General features: G+C 42.5%; 1 long non-coding RNA gene across 3 annotated transcripts in view; it reads left to right on the top strand.

Annotated features, from left to right (window-relative positions):
• Positions 1-9462: 9462 nt before the first annotated feature.
• LOC143809256 (uncharacterized) overlaps positions 9463-20931 on the top strand; it is a 165997-nt gene continuing 154528 nt past the window's right edge. For all 3 annotated transcript variants that reach the window (XR_013222178.1, XR_013222179.1, XR_013222180.1), the window contains exon 1: positions 9463-9747. This is a non-coding gene — a long non-coding RNA (uncharacterized LOC143809256). The remainder of the gene's footprint in view (positions 9748-20931) is intronic.

The following is a 20931-nucleotide window of genomic DNA, read 5'->3' as shown; positions in this document are numbered from 1 at the left end:
AAAATCGTCATAAGAAGTGTCATAAGAAGTTTCCTTCATAATTGCATGTATATAAAGCAAAATAATAAAAATAATAATAATTATACTTCCCCTTTAGCATATGTTCACACAGAGTGTTTTGGCTTTAGTTTTTCCTTTTAACATTTGTGAGGGCTCTCCCTTCTATATCTGGGAGGACCCTCCTTCATTTCAAATTGTTAGCTAGACAGTGGAATATATATTCCCAGCACTTTACAATGCCAGCTAAACCATGCCCATTTGAATTTTGGGCTTCGCTCGCCACCACATTTTCAGAGGGCCAACAGGTGCCGTGAAGCCTGAGTTTTGTCAGTTTCACAGTTCATTTTGGCCACTGGATCTCAATGAAGCCACTGCCATAGCGGGTGAAGCTGCTGTAAGGTGAATATAATACAGGAGTTGGGGAAGCTAAGTTAGATTCTACCAGACACCAAAAGCATTAGAATGAAATTGTGAATACAGTGTATGAAAGCGAGGACCTGTATTGTGGTCAGTCTGTCAGGCCTGAAACCCATGTCAGGAACATGTACAAGCCTCATTTTACTTGAAAGCAGCCTCCTTAAGGGAAAGAGACAGGAGTGCCATTGACCAATCTGCACAAGCCTACGCATTTCTTCTGGAAACTACCCAACCAGGCAGAATTGAATTTTTGCATGGTTTTGAGCAACAATGGAGTAATTACAGGATATATCCAAGAGAGTGACGAGGTCTGTGGAGGGTATTACTCAGGTGACAGGCAGTGCTACGGAGGTCAGATAAAGGCCTTAGCATGGCAATGACCATGTTCAGATATGTGTAAGGCTGTGGCCTGAATAGGTATGTGGAGCATATTTAAACCAGTCTCTTTGACTTACTTAAAATGTACAGAAACTGGCTAATATCCCACCATCATTTTTTTTCTACCAAAATTTAGAATATTTAAGGGAAACAACAGTTTAATAAAGAAATACAAGTCTCATTTAGGAGTCTGGAAAAGCCAGCAATGGTCTTTGTCCAGCACCGGACTGTCATGATCCAGTCTGGAGTTTGTTTTCTGCTATCCTCTCTCTGGACTGGTCATGCGGGGATTCTCTCTATGCTAACAAAACTGCTGAGCTCTCCGATTGGTTGCCGTGTTGCCAACATGACGTCAGTGCTTCAGCCAACGGTAGACACTGGGATCAGCGAACCTATGGGAGGTGAATAGAGGACTCTTTCTTAAGTTTTAACAAAGTGCAGCCTGGGCTGAACTTTATCTATAACAGAAAATTCTATTAAGAGTTTTATGCCTCAACCTTTTTATATTGTCTCAAATTATTGAATTGCAGTATATAGTAAAATTGATCAAAAAAATTACAGTTTCAAATCTCCTAGGGTGAGTAAAAAAGTAAAGTCTTTAACCCCTTAAACCCCCCCCCCCCCCCCCGGAGCTTTTTTCCGGTTTTGCCTTTTTGTTTTTCGCTCCCCTCCTTCCCAGAGCCATAACTTTTTTTATTTTTCCCTCAATATTGCCATGTGAGGGCTTATTTTTTGCGAGACAAGTTGTACTTTTGAACAACACTATTGGTTTTAGCATGTCGTGTACTAGAAAACGGGAAAAAAAAATTCCAATGCAGTGAAATTGCAAAAAAATTGCAATCCCACACTTGTTTTTTGTTTGGCTTTTTTGCTAGGTTCACTAAATGCTAAAACTGACCTGCCATTATGATTCTCCAGGTCATTACGACTTCATAGACAACAAACATATCTAGGTTCTTTTTTATCTAAGTGGTGAAAAAAATTCCAAACTTAGCTAAAAAATTAAAAATTAAAAAAATTGTGCAATTTTCCGATACCCGTAGCATCTCCAATTTTTGTGATCTGGGGTTGGGTGAGGGCTTATTTTTTGCGTGCCGAGATGGCGTTTTTAATGATGCCATTTTGGTGCAGATACGACCCTTTGATCGCCCGTTATTGAATTTCAATACAATGTCGCGGTGACCAAAAAAACGTAATTCTGGCACTTAGAATTTTTTTTTCGCTACGCCATGTAGCGATCAGGTTGATCCTTTTTTTATTGATCCGGTGATTCTGAACACGGCGAAACCAAATATGTGTAGGTTTGATTTTTATTTTGTTTTATTTTGAATGGGGCGAAAGGGGGGTGATTTGAACTTTTATTTTTGGTTTTATTTTTTTCATGCGGACACATGTCAGCTGTACAAAACAGCTGCATGTCCCGGCTTTGATGTGGGCTCACCGCCGGAGCCTGCATCAAAGCAGGGGATCTGCCATCGGACATACTATTCCGTCCGATGGCAGAAAGGGGTTAAAACATAAAAAATAAATAAATGTTTGAATGAGCCACACTTCCCAATCCAAAAATAAAGAAAATAAAAATTAAAAAATTATTCGTTATCACTATTTTATCTCTATTAATTTGACCTATCAAAATCTAAAAAGAATCCTGCATTAAACATTGTAAAGGTAAAAAAAAATCAGAATGCCAGAACTTACATTTTACAGACACTTTACTTCTGCCCCCAAAAATGTAATAAAAAATATAATTTAAAAACTGTGCAATGGAAAACTAAAAAGCTTCCTATCTCAAAAAGCAGTGACAGAACACAAATTTTGTTTTACAAAGCACTCGTTTGTTTTGTTTTTTGGGGGGGAGTTGGAATGCAAGAAGAAATATATTTAAAAAAAAAAAAAAAAAAAAAAAAGTTAGGTATTGCCTAATCTTACTGAGCTGAAGAAGCGTGCTGTAAGATAATTTTTGCAGCACACTGGACCCAACCCAAAAAACAATGTCAGAATTGCGTTTTGGTTTTCTTACCATTTTTACCTCGTTTGGATTTTTTTTCTTTTTCTATCTGATAAAGTGATGATATGTTTTGCATAGTAAAGTGATTGGTGTCATTCAAAATTTCATCTCGTCCCCAAAATCTGTTCCTCTTGAAAATTCCTATATTATGTTAAGCTATCAAGGAGTAATATAAGATTCTATAATATTAAGCTATCAAATATTAATATAAGATTAGGATTTCTATAACAATTCCTCATTTAGTTATAGCGACAGAAAAAAAAAAGTTACTGCTCTTGGAAGAAAGGGAGGGAAATAAAAGTGCAAAACTTGGAAAATGTTACTAATAAGGAAAGAGTTCAAGATCCAAAAACAAATTAATTGTGAGAAAAGGTTGTATCTAATTTATGACAGCTAAAAATATATTATATAATCTCAAGACGACAAAAAATATCACCTTCAAACACCATAGGCAATCATTGCTTTGATACTTTACTAATTCCCCCCTTCAAAGATGCAACAAGTTTTCCTCCTTGTAAACGCAGATCTCTAATCTTAATTAAATGAGGCAGTTTTCAGCCATCTTTTTATCGCAAATTATCCTGACATTATAGAGCTCGGGTAATTACTGACTTTTTTTTAACTTCTTTATTTTTGATATCACATGCGGGTACGGTCCGTTAAACTGCCAGTGCGCATTAAGATGGAAGAAAAAAAAATGTTAACGAGGGAGAAGCAATCAAGTTCATTATGATTTGAGTACGAGTCATTAACATGTTCAATGAGGTCACAGCCAATAAATTAAATAACTTCCTAATATGAAATTGTCATTTTTGCAGGTTTTCAAGCAAGGTTAATGTCTTTAATTGGTCTATTTACACATTTGTTCAGTATAAGGGAAGAAAGTGCCTTCTTCCGATGTCTTGGAAAAAGTGTCTCTGGGTAGTGGGCGGAAGAAGTCTTAGACGTAATATACGACCTGGATAATAATTTGCCGCCATAGTTCGAAGATATACGACATATAACAAATAGAAAATTGGGGTCTCGCATGCGGTGACACCACTTGGTGTTCTTGGGTCCCAATGCAAAAGGTCCAACAGGGCTCCCAACTTTCACAGGCGGTTAACAGAATTGGTCTGCTCATATATTCCAAAGGGAACTTTTTGGCCCCCTCTAGGGTGGGTGTAACCTCAAGCCCTACGCCTACAATAGTTACGCCCCTGCTCACATGCATGTGCTCTTTCAGCTGTTGGTATGGCATTATGGGACTTTGAGGGGAACTCCATCCAAACTTCCCAATAATGTACACAGTCGATAAGGGTTGTATAGAGTGAATAGATCTGTACTGGGCCATACAATACTTCTGCATGCTACCAATTTTATATCTCTTGTTATAGAGGGTTTTCAACCATGAGACCCCGCATTACTCTGTAATATGATACTATCAAGGGTTTCACAGCTTTTGCCAAAAGTGGCCATTAAAGTTTTGCTACCCTCTCTTAAAATTGATGCCTGATTTTGCAGGAGTGATTATTTTCTGGTGGTACAGATATGTCACCACTGCAGCCAGTGATTGGCCACAGCGTTCATACACCATCCCCCCTGCCAGAAAATGAAGAGCGAGGATTCCTGCAGGACCCATGCAGCAGTACCAGAAGAGCAGCAGGGATTGGAAGACGAGTATGGACTATTAGTGCTGACCGGTTTATTAAAGTGGGTGTGTCGGATCGCTCTCTGTGGGCAGCATATAATAAAGGGAGAGATGCTGAGCTCGGGGATATATCGTTTTATAGGAATTTATTACATATTTCAATGTAAAAAGATGTTAAATGCTTCCAGGATTCATTAAAAAAAAAAAGCCTGAGAGTCCTTTGCTCCACCCACAAACAGTGGGCGGGGAAAGCGGGACTCACAGGCTTTTTCTATGACTCCTACCAGCATTAATACAGATTTATACATAAAATTACAATTTAAAATATAGAAAGCTATATATCCCCTAGTTTAGCATCTCCCCCTCTATTATATGCTGCCCTGAGATAGGAGACATGACAAAGCCACTTTTATTGCAATGTCTAGTAATTGCATGTATATTTTATATATTTACCGTATCTACTCCTTTTTATACTTTCACGTCTTACTCTGATGCATGCTGGCTTCTACAACAGCTCATACATTATTTTTTGTAGGATGATTTTTGCTAATAGAAGATCTATTAGTTCCACGTAAATAAAATTAACCCAACTCTAGTAGTAGAATAGTTTAATACTATTTCTTTATGCCTGTTTGCCAAAAAAAGAAAATTTTAAAATGCAACTTTAACCCTTTAAACTCATATGGTGCATCCGTGAGACGCCACTTTCTCCTCTAGAATCATATCACAATTTTTACTTGGACTGGCCCTCGAGGAAGCAGGGCAATCCTCTGGTGGGCCTCTGAAGTAGTGCTGATGAATAGTGTTGATTTGCAGAGAAAGGTATAATCTAATAATTAAATAAGTTGTGCAAATTTATATTACATAGAAGCAAAAGTTAATTTGTGTACTAGGGGTCAGGTTATTTTTGCATGTAGCTGAACGGTGGACCCCTAGAATCATAGCTCCCAACCGTCCCTCATTGTGCGGGACTGTACCGCATTTGATGCTTTTTCCCGCTGTTCTGCACAGGACACTCTGCTCCCGCAGACAACAGGAGAATTAGCCGTCACCCCCCCTTGTGTTAGGCCACGCCCCTTCCCCATGTTCCTGAGTCTTACTCTTAGGGCTTCCTGTGGCATGAAGGAGGCGCTGCCAGCGCTGGGCACGGGGTCATCCGCAGGACACGGACGTGGCGAGGAGGAGGAGGACGAGGAGCTGGATGTTGTGCAGGACGAGCAGGCACACCGACCCTCATGCCCCGGTGTGTGCGGTGCCAGGTAGGTGCCAGCAGGATAATGAGCTGGAGTGGGCGTGCTCTGTAGCCATGTGCTGCAGCAGGCTGCTTGTTGCTCTGCTTGTAACAAAGGAAACTAGTTCTCACCGTGCAGAGAAATGTCTCCAGATTTACTGATCTGCACCTAATGAGGCTTTGTGCTGTTGCTGCCCCTCCATCACTTCCAGGGAAGCAACACATGCCCTGGTGAGAGCACCCGCAGGTGAGCGCCATGCAGCACTGGCACAGGGCTCACACACCCCCTTCTAGGGAGAGAAGCAAGTGCCCTGGTGATGCGCTGCCTGTTATGTGTGGGGTCAGGAGGTGTTTACAGTGTGGATGTAGCAGAGCCATGTGTGTACGAGGTGTACGGAGCGGAGCCGTGTGTGTACAAGGTGTACGGAGCAGAGCCGTGTGTGTATGAGGTTATGGAGCGGAGCTGAATGTGCACGAGGTGTATGGAGCGGAGCCGTGTGTGTATGAGGTGTATGGAGCGGAGCTGTGTGTGTACGAGGTGTATGGAGCGGAGCCGTGTGTGTACGAGGTGTATGGAGCGGAGCTGAATGGGGACGAGGTGTATGGAGCGGAGCTGAATGTGTACGAGGTGTATGGTGGGGAGCTGAATGTGTACGAGGTGTATGGAGCGGAGCCGTGTGTGTATGAGGTGTATGGAGTGGAGCCGTGTGTGTATGAGGTGTACGAAGCGGAGCTGGAGGTGTATGGAGTGGAGCTGAATGTGTATGAGGTGTATGGAGCGGAGCCGTGTGTGTATGAGGTGTATGGAGCAGAGCCGTGTGTGTTTGAGGTGTACGGAGCAGAGCCGCGTGTGTATGAGGTGTATGAAGCGGAGCGTGTGTGTACAGAGCGGAGCCATGTGTGCAAAGTGTACGGAGCGCAGCCGCGTGTGTAGGAGTAGCTATGTGCGGCCAATATACAGTATGGAGCATCATGTGTGGCCATTATACAGTATGGAGCACTGTGTGGTCATTATACAGTATGGAGCATCATGTGCGGCCATTATACAGTATGGAGCATCATGTGTGGCCATTATACAGTATGGAGCACTGTGTGGCCATTATACAGTATGGAGCACTGTGTGGCCATTTTACAGTATGGAGCATCATGTGGGCCCATTATACTGTATGGAGCATCACGTGGGACCAGTATACTGTACGCAGCATCATTTGGGGCCATAATACAGTACAAAGCATCATGTGGGGCCATAATACAGTATGGAGCATCATGAGTGGCCATTATACAGTATGGAGCACTGTGTGGCCATATTTTTTTGTTTATAATTATTCTTTATGAAACAGTGTGATCAGCAATGCTAAATGGGTGTGGTTGGAACATGGATATGGGTGTGACTAGTTATGAATGGGTGTGGTCAGAGGCGTGGCCTAAAATTTGCCGCGGCGCACGTTGCGCGACGCAAACTTTGTCCCTCTTTCCCGTCTTCAAAAGTTGGGAGGTATGCTAGAATCATTGTTACTGGTGGGCCTTTGTCAGCCCAGTCCGACACTGTATTTATGGATTTTCTATGCTTACGAAAAAAAGCGGCAGGATACAAAAATTCACAATGGACCCTTAGACTTCTATCACAAATCTATACAATATGGATCCCTTTGTGTGTAATTGCTATGTTCTAGATCTTACATGGCCGTGCCTGAGGTCCATGTGTTTTTCTGCACCTTGTAGTTACATATAGGATGGAAGAGAAAAAAAAAAGAAAGGAAAAAGCAAAACCTTTGATTCCATTTTTTTTTTTCATTTACCAACACTATTGATTTTCTTTAGTTCATTTTGCTCTCAGGAGCTGCACTCGTTCCATTGCGAAGAGTCCGCCGTCTAATTTCCCTGGTGAGTTTCCTTACGTGTGTATATGCATACATACAGGCCTATTATTATTTTGCAGGATTCTCCGGACCTGGAGAAAGTAAGCGTCAGTAAATCATGGCAGACACCCGCGATCCATGGGCAATGTTAGTAGCATAAAGAGAATTCCTAACTAGTGCAGCCACCTTAGGGACTGACTATACTACCGCTACAAGGCTGGACGCCGTATTCCTATGGGGCGCTATGATTTTCGTGTACACCCATGAACACGTGCATAAGGGAATAACAGAACTAGCGATTTCCTAATATAGTCACCGTGTCAAAAACAATTCCTTAACCCCTTAATTGTGTAATCCAGTATCTTTCCTTTACCATGATGACTTCTACATCCAACCCAGGTGATACATCTAAGAAACCCCTCACTGGAAATATTACATTTACCTTCGTAAAATACTCAAACACATTTAATAAAGCATTGGTTCAAGGTGCATTACACACTTTACCACCAGGGATTATACATCAGAAATTGCAAACTATGCACTGAACCTTCACTGATATACACTGCATCTTCAGGAAATCTATATTACACACACAGGACCACCAGGGAATATATCACACATATCAAGCCATCAGAAACTATATATCACACACACACAGGACCACCAGGGAATATATACCACACATAGCGAGTCATAAGAGACTATATATCACACATACACAGGACCACCAGGGAATATATATCACACATAGCGAGCCATCAGAGACCATTTATCACATATACACAGGACCACAAGGGAATATATACCACACATAGCGAGTCATAAGAGACTATATATCACACATACACAGGACCACCAGGGAATATATACCACACATAGCGAGCCATCAGAGACCATTTATCACACATACACAGGACCACAAGGGAATATATACCACACATAGCGAGTCATAAGAGACTATATATCACACATACACAAGACCACCAGGGAATATATACCACACATAGCGAGTCATAAGAGACTATATTACACACACACAGAAACTGAACTACCAGGGAAAATATATACCACACATACTGAACCATCAGAGGCTATATATCACACATACACAAGCCACCAGGGAATATTTCCCTAACATACTGTACCATCAGAGACTACATAAAGCGCATATACCGGACTACCAGGGAATTTATTCCACACATAACAAGTCATCGGAGACTATAAATCACACATACACCAGACTATCAGTGAATATACATCACACATAACGAGCCATCAGAGATTACATAAAGCACATTCACTGGACTACCAGGGAATATATCCGACACCTATTGAACCATAAGAGACTATATATCACACATACACTCGTCTTACAGGGATATGCACCACATACACTGAGCCATCAGGAACTATATATCATACACATACACCAGACTACCTGGAAATTCATACAACTCATACTGAACCATCAGATTCTATATAATACACAAACCACCAGGGACTATATCCCATACATATTAAGCCATGAGAGAATAAATACCGCACACATAAAGAGGATTACCATGGAATATATCCCATACATACTGAACCGTCATAGATTATATTCGACGCACATACACAGGAGCACCAGGGAACATATAACACATATAGGAACATGAGAAACTACGTAGCCCATGTGCAAAAGCACTCGTGTATTTAAATATTATATACAATGAAGGATTACATGACATAGAAGATGTGTGAGGTCATGGGGAATATGCCGCTGACCGCCGCCTACCATTAACCGTTTGCATGTCATTTGCAGCTGCTGTTCTATTTTGTAGGTCATGTAAAATTGATAATATTATTGCCTGCAGTACTAATCCCCAGCCACTGGAGGCCACTGTTTCCCCTGTAACTGCTGGATGACTGGCTTAAACTGGTTTGTGCAGGATTTTGATTCTGAGGCGGCGACTCCAGTTCTGTGAGGAGAAATAAGAACAGCGACTCTGTGGGCAGAGAGGGGTGTTGTGTAACATGGACTCTGTTCTGCTGGTGTCAACTGCAGTTTGAACAGAGCCCCAAGACAAGGGGAAGTATAAACAATTAGGAAGAAGTGCCTGACAGGAAGGTGTTGGTTCGGAGGCCATCTTGAAAAAGCTTGGAAAGGGAAGGAAGTGTGACATCTCCATGAAGCGCCAGCCATGGAGCTGAAATACCCAGGACACACCCGGAGGGCCTTCCAGTAAGTCAGCTGTGGTACCACGCACTGTTTAGAAACATGTCATGCCTTGGTCAAACAGCCGTCATCCAGGCGGGTTCATCTCTGCCACAACACAGGTCCTGAGCTCAGGGACACTGAGAGGATTGCTGTGGGAGCGTGCACATGGGAGCATGCCCACACAGTTAGTATGGCGCCAAACTCAGACAGGCAGAATGCATCAGTGCCCATCAGACTCAGCTTGCTGAACCACTAGTGGCTTGCAGAGACTACAGTATTAAAGGGGATTTACTGACGTGTACAGAGGTGATCTGAGGAGTGGCCCATTGCACTCACATGGTCCTTAAAGTGAACACGACGGTGTATAATTCCATAACTGGGTTCTACCAAGGGAGTTTAGGGTCATCTTGTTAAGTTTGTAAGCTGCTGTGCTGCACCACCAACAGGCCGCCCCTGGCGTTCATGTAATTGTTCCAGTCTACCAGGTAAATGCTCGGTGGCCGCACAATTGGGTAAATTATAGTAACGTAGTCAACATTTCCGTGACTGAATAACGGGTCCCGGTCAGGTCTGACCGTGTGTGTGTGACTTAACCTGTCATATTTTGTTGCTTGATGGAAGAGTAACCAGTCTGAGTTTCACAGTAAGGCCAGGGTCACACTTGCAAGTGCAATGCGAGAAACTTGCGCATCAATACCTGGCACTCAGGACCGCAGCGTGCGGCTGCATAGAAACACATGCAGCCGCACGTTCCGGTCCTGAGTGCCGGGTATTGAAGTGAGAGACTCGCGCGAGTTTCTCGCATTGCACTTTCCAGTGTGACCCCAGCCTAAAACTTAATTTGACAAGTTTAGGGTTTACTGCCTTCCTTGTCCACGTCTTCGATGTATCCCGAGTAGCCCACCCCGGTCCATGGCTTACACCTGTAGGGAATGTATACCGCACAATAAGAGATTACAAACTCTGGAGCATAACTTGGGGGGTACCAAGAATGAAAAACCTATAAAGACACTTTAGAATAAACGCCTAGCTGCTGCTCTGTACGTACAAAGCACACAAGATTTTAGTTGCTGAAGAAAAGTATGAAGTAAACTGGGGCAATGAAGGGATCTTCCATCTTCCTGGAGGTTTTTTTTTTTTTGCCATCAGAACAAGAGACAGATCTGGTATTGGTTAGGATGGAGGCATCATGCTTCAGGGATCTTCGCCCTAAATTAACACATTAATTAACACAATTAGCAATCGGCTTTAAATTATTGTCTCTTTCAGGGCTAGTAGATAATCTGAATGGAGGTCAGCACACCACAGATTGCGAGATGACGGGACTGGGTGATATTAACTATAAATTCACCATACACTGTAATGGTTGTAAAGGTCTAAGAAATAAAATGTAAGGCGATAAGCCGCCACAACTAGTTTTCACTAAAATAGCTAGGAAAAAGAGAAAGTCCCATTCTGCTCCTGATTTTTATATTTTTTTTTCATACTGTTTATTGGATAGAGGTGAGCATGATGGGTTTTAATGAGGTGAGTGCTGAGTGCTTCATGAATATGCATGTTCTCATGTCAGATGATAATGGCAATAAGAGGATTCATAGGGTAGTGATGTGGAGGTTATTAGAGACCAGGTAGACTCGCTAAAGCCAGTGGGGTGGAGGGGAGATGTTAAATTGGAAAAAAGTGTATTACCGGTTGAACATGGGATAATGTAAGATGTAAGTGGCAGAAAAGCCTCCATTAGCGGTAATGTAATATATTTTGCAAGTTAAAGTGAAGCTCAGGTTTAGAATCTTTTTATAAAATATCAAGAATTGCCTTCAGTTTTGTGCACAGAATATCCCCTGAGAACATCCTCATTTACAGTGGCTGAAAATATATAAGTTTTAAATAGGACCTGTCACGTGCCATAAATGTGTAATTTTTTTACCTTATGCAAATGCCACTGTTTTCCTGAATCCAGCGTTGTTTTCTTTTCTTTCTGCGTTTCTCTGTTCCAGAGATATGGCCCCATCTTCCCTGATTGATAATCTAAGCTTTTTAGCCAACTGGGCATGATTCTCATGAGGCTGACCACACCACCCTTAACTAACAAGGCTAACTTTATATACAAGGAAGAGAAGGCCTTAGCTCTGGAACGGAGAGGTGCAGGGACAAAAGAAAAACAACGCTGGGATTCAGGAGAACGGCTGCATTTACACCAGGTTAAAAAAATTACATTTATGGCAAGCGGTAAGTCCTTTTAAAGTCTCTTCATGTACCAAAAAGGTCAAGTATTGAAGCTATATGGGAATAGTTGTGCCATGTTCTGAAATATTTTTTTTCTATGAGCACTTATGTTATGCTTCAGTATTAGCTGAATAACTCCTGGAGTCATAATAATGTTTGGCGCTTCATCTGTTGACTTAATGCAGAGAGCGTTCGTTCAACGCTCTGTGCTTTATACACATTATCCCTATGATAGACACACTATGTAAATGGTATAGGCGTGCTGCAGCACTTGTCAATCTAGCACTTGCTATATGGGTACATTTACTAATAATTGACTTGATTTGAAATAATTTCAATAAAGTTTAAATCACTAAAGCTTCACCAATTTATCCAGATTAATACAAAATGATGGTGTGGAGAAATGGGGTCAGTGGGTGCTCTTGTCCGCTGGCCCAGCTGCCTTTAGCAAGACTGCATGGACCAGGACTCATACCACTGAATGCCCGCGCTCTCTCCCCATTGGCAGAATACTACACGGACAACACAGGGTTAGGGTAAAACAGTGTGGCAATACTTTATTGAACCACAACACCCAATAGCAAACAGAACAATCCCAGCAATTACCCCCAAAATGGTGCAAATTACAGGGTCCCACCCTACCGCTGACTCGCCGGGATAATGGTAGATGTTACGTCAGAGCTCCCAGGGTCTCTATTCCACCTGTGATACACACACACGAGGTAATGACAGGCGTAGGGAGATGATGGAGAACAGTCCATAGAGTCCATACAAGTTCCAAAGCCAGTTGACACGAGAGTTACCACCTGGCTTATCCGACCATCTCCATGGACCCAGGCGACCAGCGGGTCCCAAACCTGGCTTTCCCCAAACATATCCATGGTTCAGAGATGGTCACTGGATCAGATCTGTGTCCTTCCACTCCTAGGTTGTTTCCTATAGAATCATAGATCCGTGTCCCTCATGATGGTGCCATGATGGATTGTCTGCAGTCCTGTCTCTTGTCCGTTGGGTGGTTTTCAGAATGTTCGGCTGGCTGGTAGCTCTGTGTGATGAGATCTGCTCTCTGGGTCTTTTTATACATGAAGCATGTAAGTTATTTTTAGAATTGCCCAGTGTCCTTCAGTCCCCCTCACAGCCTTCCCCTATCTACCTTCGAAGTCAACAAACTGGTTACAGAATACAATACACAATTGGCATATCAGCACACAGTAAACAAAGATAAACGCACACTATGTACAAGTTACTATTACAGACTTACACAGTATGTTAAATAGTATATCAGTTTGCAAGTCTGTCTTCTCGACCCACCAGACATAAGCACTTAAAGGGACTCTGTCACCTGAATTTGGAGGGAACAATTTTCAGCCATAGGGGCGGGGTTTTCGGGTGTTTGATTCACCCTTTCCTTACCCGCTGGCTGCATGCTGGCTGCAATATTGGATTGAAGTTCATTCTCTGTCCTCCGTAGTACATGCCTGCACAAGGCAATCTTGCCTTACGCAGGCATGTACTATGGAGGACAGAGAATGAACTTCAATCCAATATTGCAGCCAGCATGCAGCCAGCGGGTAAGGAAAGGGGGAATCAAACACCCGAAAACCCCGCCCCTATGGCTGAAAATTGTTCCCTCCAAATTCAGGTGACAGAGTCCCTTTAAATCCACAAGCCAAAATACAGATAAAAAGTCAATTCTTCTTGGTTTGCAAAAACATAGTTGTCTGGGTAATTAAGATATGCTCTGGTTTCTTCACAGATGGTCTCCACAATCTATTTTGCAATAATATTTGAAACACTCAATTTAAAATCTGATCATAACTTACTGAGGAAAACCCAATTTCTAAGGTTCAATAGGAAGAAGAGGATCGACAGCAGTAGTGTCTGAAAGTATAGTGTGCTCGAGGTTAGAACCCTTGGTTCTGACTTATAGGAGTGGAAACCTCAGCACCAAAGAAATAGATAAAAAACGTAGGTTCTGCTGCAAGTGAAATTTATTTTGATATGGCAAGGAGTCAAAACAGATATGGTCCAACGTTTAGACCAAAAGAGATCTTTGTCAAGGACATCTGTGTCATAGCAATAGCTGGGTTTTGGGAATGCTGCAATGTGTGGGCTGAAATCTGATTCCTGGGGGGCTTAAGGTAATTTCATCAAGGACTCTCACAAACATGGTTGATGACCAGACAGTGTATTTTTGCAGGTTCCTGAGCTAGAATTGAGCAAAAAGTTGTCAAGACCCTGGTCCACCAACCACATTGGTAGGCCATCACTGCAGGACCAGAGCCTTGCAAATCTCCTATCTGCAGTGCCTCTTTTGATTAACAGGCATGGCATTATATCATTGTTACTTAACTCCCACATGAAGATGTGCCAGGCCTACTAAGCAGGAGATGTGTTGGAAATGTCAGCAGGTAGGAAGAGATACATAGGGCTTTGGATCGTGCTCGTTGGGTAGCCAGTACACAGGGCTCTGATCTAGAGGTGCGTATGATGCTATCAGGTAGGGGGAGATATGCATAGCTCTGCTCCAGGGGTGCTGTGGATTTTGGCAGGTAATCTGAGGTACTCTGACCTCTGGTCTGGAGTCACTGTGGATCCTGGCAGCTAGGAGGAGGTACACAGGGATCTGGGCCAGAGGTGCCAGCAGGTAGGAGGCGGTATGCAAGTCTCTGGTCCAGGGGTGCTGGGGATCTTGGCAGGTAGTCGGAGGTACTCAGAGCTCTCTGGAGTCACTGGAGATACTGGCAGCTAGGAGGAGGTATACAGGGCTCTGTTCCAGAGGCACCAGGGATGCCAATAAGTAGAAGGAAGTACACAGAGCTCTGGTCCAGAGGTGCTGGCGATCCCAGCAGCTAGGAGGTACATAAGGGTCTGGTCTGGAGGCCACAGGGATCCTGGCAGTTAAGAGGAGGTACACACTCTGGTCCGGAGGCACCAAGAGTAATGGCAGGTAGGAGGAGGTACTCTCAACTCTGGAGGCAGTACCCATTGCTCTGGTCTAGAGACATGGGATCCAGATAGGAGGAGGAATGAAGTGCCCTGATCCAGTAGTACTGGGGATCTTAGTAGGTAGGAGAAGGAACACAGGGCTCTAGTCCGGAGGCGCCAGGGTTGCTGACAGGTAGAAGGAGGTAAACAAGGCTTTAGTCCAGATGTAATGACACTGCCTAGTGTAATAGAAAGACAGCCTAAGGGGCGCTAGCGGGAGCGCAGGGAGAGGGAGGAATGAGGCACGCAATGCACACAAGACCTGAACTAGGGTGGTCACGTGATCACTGCAGGGATGATGGGGCGGAGATACCACGTGAGAACGGAGGTACCAAGGCGCAAAACAGCAGATTAGTCAGAGACAAGCCAATGGGTCAGAAAGCCAGGACAGACAGAGAAGTACCAAGCAGAGAACAGGGGCAGTAGTTAGGGGACAAACTGGGTCATACACAGCAAGGCACACACGCACAGAGGCACAACGATTACAGATGAATCACCTGGGTCAGCTACCTCAAACCAAGTAGACGGAAGTATAACCGACTCAGAATCCAGGAACCACCAGCATTAAATAGCCGCCCCAGAACCAAAGAGAGGCGGACTAATTTAACCCAGAGCTGACCAGGACGGCTTTTCTCCATTTGTTAGTTTTACGTTCATACTTCAAATATATTTAAACTTCTAGTGCTCTGGCGCAAAGGTGCCTGGCTTACATAGTAGGAGGTATACATGGCTCTGGTCCAAGGGTGCTAGCAATCCTGCCAAGTAGGAAAAAGTACATATTACTGGTGGTGCTGGGGATGCTGACAGGTAGATGAAGGTATGCAGTGCTCTGGTCCAGAGAGGCGCTGGGGATGCAGGTAGGAAGAGGTACACAGGGCTCTGATCTGGAGGCACTGGGGATGCAGGTAGGAAGAGGTACACAGGGCTCTGGTCTGGAGGCATCGGGGATGCTGGCAAAAAGGAGGTGGTACTCAAGGCACTGGTCCAGAGGCATCGAAGATGCAAATAGGAGGAAGTACACAGGGCTCTGTTCTAGAGGCACCAGGGATCCCATCAGTTTAGGAGAAGGTATGCAGGGCTTTGATCCGAAGACAACAGAGATGCCGGCAAGTAGGAGGAGGTAAGCAGGGCTCTAGTCCGCAAGCACCTAGGATGCTGGCAGATAATAGGTTCACAGAATTCATATCCAGAGGCCACAGACTATCGACGTTGGACCAGAAATCTGTAAATCATTTTTCGCAACTCTATCCTACACTTTTGTCGTGACTTGATCTACAGGTCTGCTCAGTGTCACCTGCTTATAGGCTTCTGCTTACCCCATTATAAAGCAATCACATGCTATTGGGATTCTCTGACAGATATCACGGCAGCTTTATCATTCTTTATCGCTGAGCATTTACCAAACAGCTGCAAGATTGAGAACATTTGATACATCGCATAAGATGAAGCGTAAATGAATCTTACAAGGTTGTAGCTGATTAAATGTTCTTCTCTGTTTACCAGGCACCTGTTGAGGGGGAAACACTTGAAGATCCCAACAATAATTATAGTGTTAAGGATGATAAACCCTCTCCTGTTCAGGGTTTGTTCCTCTCACTAGTCGGCAATATTGTAGCCCTGCTGGCATTGATGCAGGTTAATGATTCCTGCTGCCCTCATTAATGGGAGCCTGCTCCTAGCCTTGGCTACACAGTAATGAGCAGGGAGGCAGCCCAAGCGCAGGCTCGCTCAGCGGAGAACAGTGGGGAGTTTTAAATGGAACTGACAAGGTCTGGACTGGGGCATCAGTAAAACTCATTTACCTTCTCGCAAAATGATCCCCTGCAGGAATGAATCACAAACTTACAAAGCCATACAACATCCATACTGAACATGCTCACGGGTCCCGGAAATTACGCCCAACTTGCCTAATGATTATCTTCTGCATTGTGGTGTACAGGTTTCCTTGCTACATATATCCACTTGCAATAGCGATGTCGCTACTACCCAGTGTGAAATGTATATACCCCTGCTCCATGGGTTATTGTATTAAAGGTATATAAAGATATGTACTTGAGTAATAGTCTTCTCAGAGGGGCATTTATGGCTCCATGTGACCAGGAATGACTCTACTAGTGCATCAATACAGAGGAAGGCAAGGTTACATAATATTAGAAAACAAAAACCCTTTTTTTCTGAAATAGTGCCACTCTAGCCTATAGGCTGTGACTGACATTGCAGCTCAACTTTTCATATCTGTTCTCATATCACCTCTTTGGCACATCTTTCTTCTGGAGGTAGTTGCTTTGCATACAACCCCTTGAAACCACACAAAAATTACCATTTCACTTGCTGATTCAAGACAATCTCAGGGAGCTGCAGTCTGCCCTCAGTGGGATCTTCTGCCATCTCCACAAGTCATATATGACTTAGTCAGTGTGAGTTCATTCTCTTTCGGCAACGTGTACAAAGAGAGATAAGCTAAGCTCACTCTGTGGTGGAGGAATGACTACACCAACGAAAAAAATATTGTTTTAGGTTGATATCATATTAGAGGTAAGGTCCTGGCAGGGTAGCATCTAAATACATTTTTTTACAATATCTGCAGAAATATGGTCAGGGTTCACACCTTGGATCAAAAACATGGGTCAGTCACAGGACTTTCCATAAAAAAACACAGCACATCCACTGGGACTCAATAGCAATTCTTCACTTTTAATCCAGAATTGGAGAAACTTGCAGCTTCGTCCAATTTACTTGAATGCAGATGAACCAATATTGAAGGTGCTTTTGTTCTGCATTGCACATTTATTCACCTGAGGATGAGACCCTAACCAATCACACATTGGTAGCCTGTCCTAAAAAAAACTCTAGATAGAGTACATCTAACATGATCATTTTCATCTATTGATATGAAAACTAATTTCTATGCCTATGGAGAAGACCACAACTAATCCAGGTGGGATTTTTCTGTCCTGAAGGTGGATTTTGGAGAGGTTATGATATATTGTGGCAAAAACATATTAATATAACCAATAAGACGAGACAAAGTGACACTAACTGTTGAAATACAGTATTGTACGCTTGTATCCACAATTTTCTGCAGACTCCATCTCATTTGCTAGGTTATGAAAGGTTCAGACATATAAATACCGTCTCTATCATATTGCACGCAGTTATTTTTCATCTGTGCGGTTTTTAACTATTCACTATCAGTTCAAGCAGTAGGTACTTGGCTTTTGCATGAAAGGTGATATTTCATCATGGATACCGTGCTAGGATCTTGACTCAATCATTCTTTTTAATAGCTCCAGAGCAGCCAGAAAATAAAGTATTCATGAAGATTGAAGAAGATGGTCCTCTGAACCTCAATTTAATTGGTGCAAATTAAAACGATCCATCTCTCCGCACTGTCCGTCTATCTCCCATCATCACTTTCTCTTCAAAACGGCACCCTGATTACAATTATTTTTTAATAGGAAAACTTGTCAGATTTTTTTTTCCACTTTCTGATTTACATTAGCAAAAAAGTAATCCCATTAACTTGTTCATAGCTAAAGGGGCAGATACAGCAGAGCAGAGCTGTACCACGATGTGTGAGAAAGGCAACATGCCCGGTTACTTAGAACGGTAAATAAAGTTTCATGGATGGACTAATGTATCAGAAGTATAGCGTACTTGCAATAGGAGTGAGGGGGCCATATAGCAAAAATCAAAATGGTTTCTTTTAGAGTTGGTGCAAATCTACGCCCCAGTCCACAAACCACAACCGCAATCTGTGGCCACAACAGGACAGAAGCCCTAAGAACCACTTCCTACCTGATGGCATCTGTGGCTTTTCTGATGATGGGCCAGCCACATTTCAAGTGTGTCACTCCACAACCATGATGTCGCGCCAGGCTGGCTAATCAAAAAAGGATCCGCAGATGCCAACAGCTGAAAAGCAGTTCTTCCACTTCCTTCCAACAGCCACAGATTACTGCTGTGGCCAACGGACTGGGACATGCGAATCAATTCGCACCAACTCTAATTTCTTTGTTTCGCCACTGGATTTTACCACCATGTAGATTGGAGTTTTGGGTATTTTACCATATTTGACTAAAGTATCCAAATCATCTACATTTTATATTTTAAGTAATGTTCAAAAACCCTATTTGTGAAAATTGATAAACAATCAATCGAGCATCTACAAAAAGTGTGTCTCACTCTAGAGCAGAGGTGTCAAACTGCATTCCTCGAGGGCCGCAAACAGGTCATGTTTTCAGGATTTCCTTGTATTGCACAGGTGATAATTTAATCACCTGCACAGAATGATTCCAGCACCTTGTGGAATGCTAAGGAAATTCTGAAAACATGACCTGTTTGCGGCCCTCGAGGAATGCAGTTTGACACCTCTGCTCTAGAGGATCCAGTGTCTCCAAGCATAACATGGACAACCCACTGACTTCATTAAGAACTGTGTAATGCTCAATTTCCCTTGTCTTGGTGGCAAAGAAGAATGGTACACTTACTGCTGCTTTCTACCCCAAGAAAACAGTTGATCTCAGGGGATCTTAGTGGCAGGACATCATAAGATCAAACTATATCCATACATATTAGACAAAAGTCATCCGAAATGGCCAGTTTTGACCATAACAAATGTCAATCTTCATTTCAACTGATGGATGACGAACGAACGTTCATTATTGTTCTAAAGACCGATTAGACATGTTGGATTTTTTCTTACAATGATGAGTACTGCCTGTATCACCTGCTGAAAAAGTCTTACCCAAATAATGCAGTCTGAGATTGGGTCATTTACGCTATTGATCAACTATTTGTCTAACCAACAAACAACCTTTTATTGGCCTATTTTTATCTAATACGTTTGGAGGCCTTAATAAAAGGGTTCTCCAAAGCAGAAAAACCCTTGATTAATTTTTGCAGCAAAGTTCCCACCATCTTTTCCGCTAGTCATGATAGTTTATCCATATGTTGCTCCATTACCTAATAATTTTACCACGTATTAGTCAAATAGTAATACAATCGTGTTGTAAATGTATAATTCTGCAAGTCTTCCCTTTGTTCAATGGGTGAATTCTTTGGATAGTACACTTCATTGATATATTTCTTTTCCACTATTAAATTGACATTTACATTCATTTACAGTGATTATTTGAATGAGATGCTTGACAAAACTTTGGCTTTTAATTGATTAGTGAGTCAGGCCAATCGTCTACATACGGCCAAATACTGTCTTTAATTCCTTCATTTGACCTGAAGGTTAAACCGTAAAATCTGTCCATATATGTCCGGTATAAATGGAGAATAATAGTAAAATTATATAAAATGTCAATTATTTTCAATGTCTTTAAGTGTTCCTTCGATATAAGATTTAGATTTTTTTCTGGGAAGTGCAGACCTCTGTAAAATATATGCTTAAATAATTTGTGTAGGTTTTATTTCATTGTGATCATGGAGTGGAGTGAAATATTGAGCTTTTAGCAACAATCGAAAAATAGAAGAAGGGGAAATTATGTAATCTAGGCAACCTTTAATTAAATTTTCGGCTTTGGACGAGCCAGAATTGTTAAATTAGGCCCCTGTCAGGTGAAAGATAGATCTCCCTTTCTCGGACTAATCGCTTAGGTGCTACAGTCACTAATGACCGCAGCATGGAGTTATTCTGTACAGGAAGGGGAAAGGAATTGTTCATGAATACAAAAATGTGCTTGTTTTCTTCCAGAAACAGTACTAAGCCAATCCACAGGATTATTTTTGTTTAGAAAAAAATATGGATAATTTCAGCTCACCACTATGACGGTCGTTTCAGACGCTCCAGCACAGAAGTAGTTCAGTCCAGACTAAGCATAGCTGTATCCAAGCAAAAAAAGGAGTGTATCCTGCGAGCGTTGAAGGAACAGTGATAGATGTTTATGCAAAGAACTTCTCAATATTTAATGAATCCAAAAATGTCACATGTATAGACACAAATTTTACCCCTCACCCCACCTAAAACTACGCGTTTCGGCAGTT

Source organism: Ranitomeya variabilis, chromosome 2 (genome assembly GCF_051348905.1).
Source record: "Ranitomeya variabilis isolate aRanVar5 chromosome 2, aRanVar5.hap1, whole genome shotgun sequence".
NCBI lineage: Eukaryota > Metazoa > Chordata > Amphibia > Anura > Dendrobatidae > Ranitomeya > Ranitomeya variabilis.
Note: the sequence above shows the minus strand (reverse complement) of the source record. Positions and strands in the feature narration are given on the sequence as shown.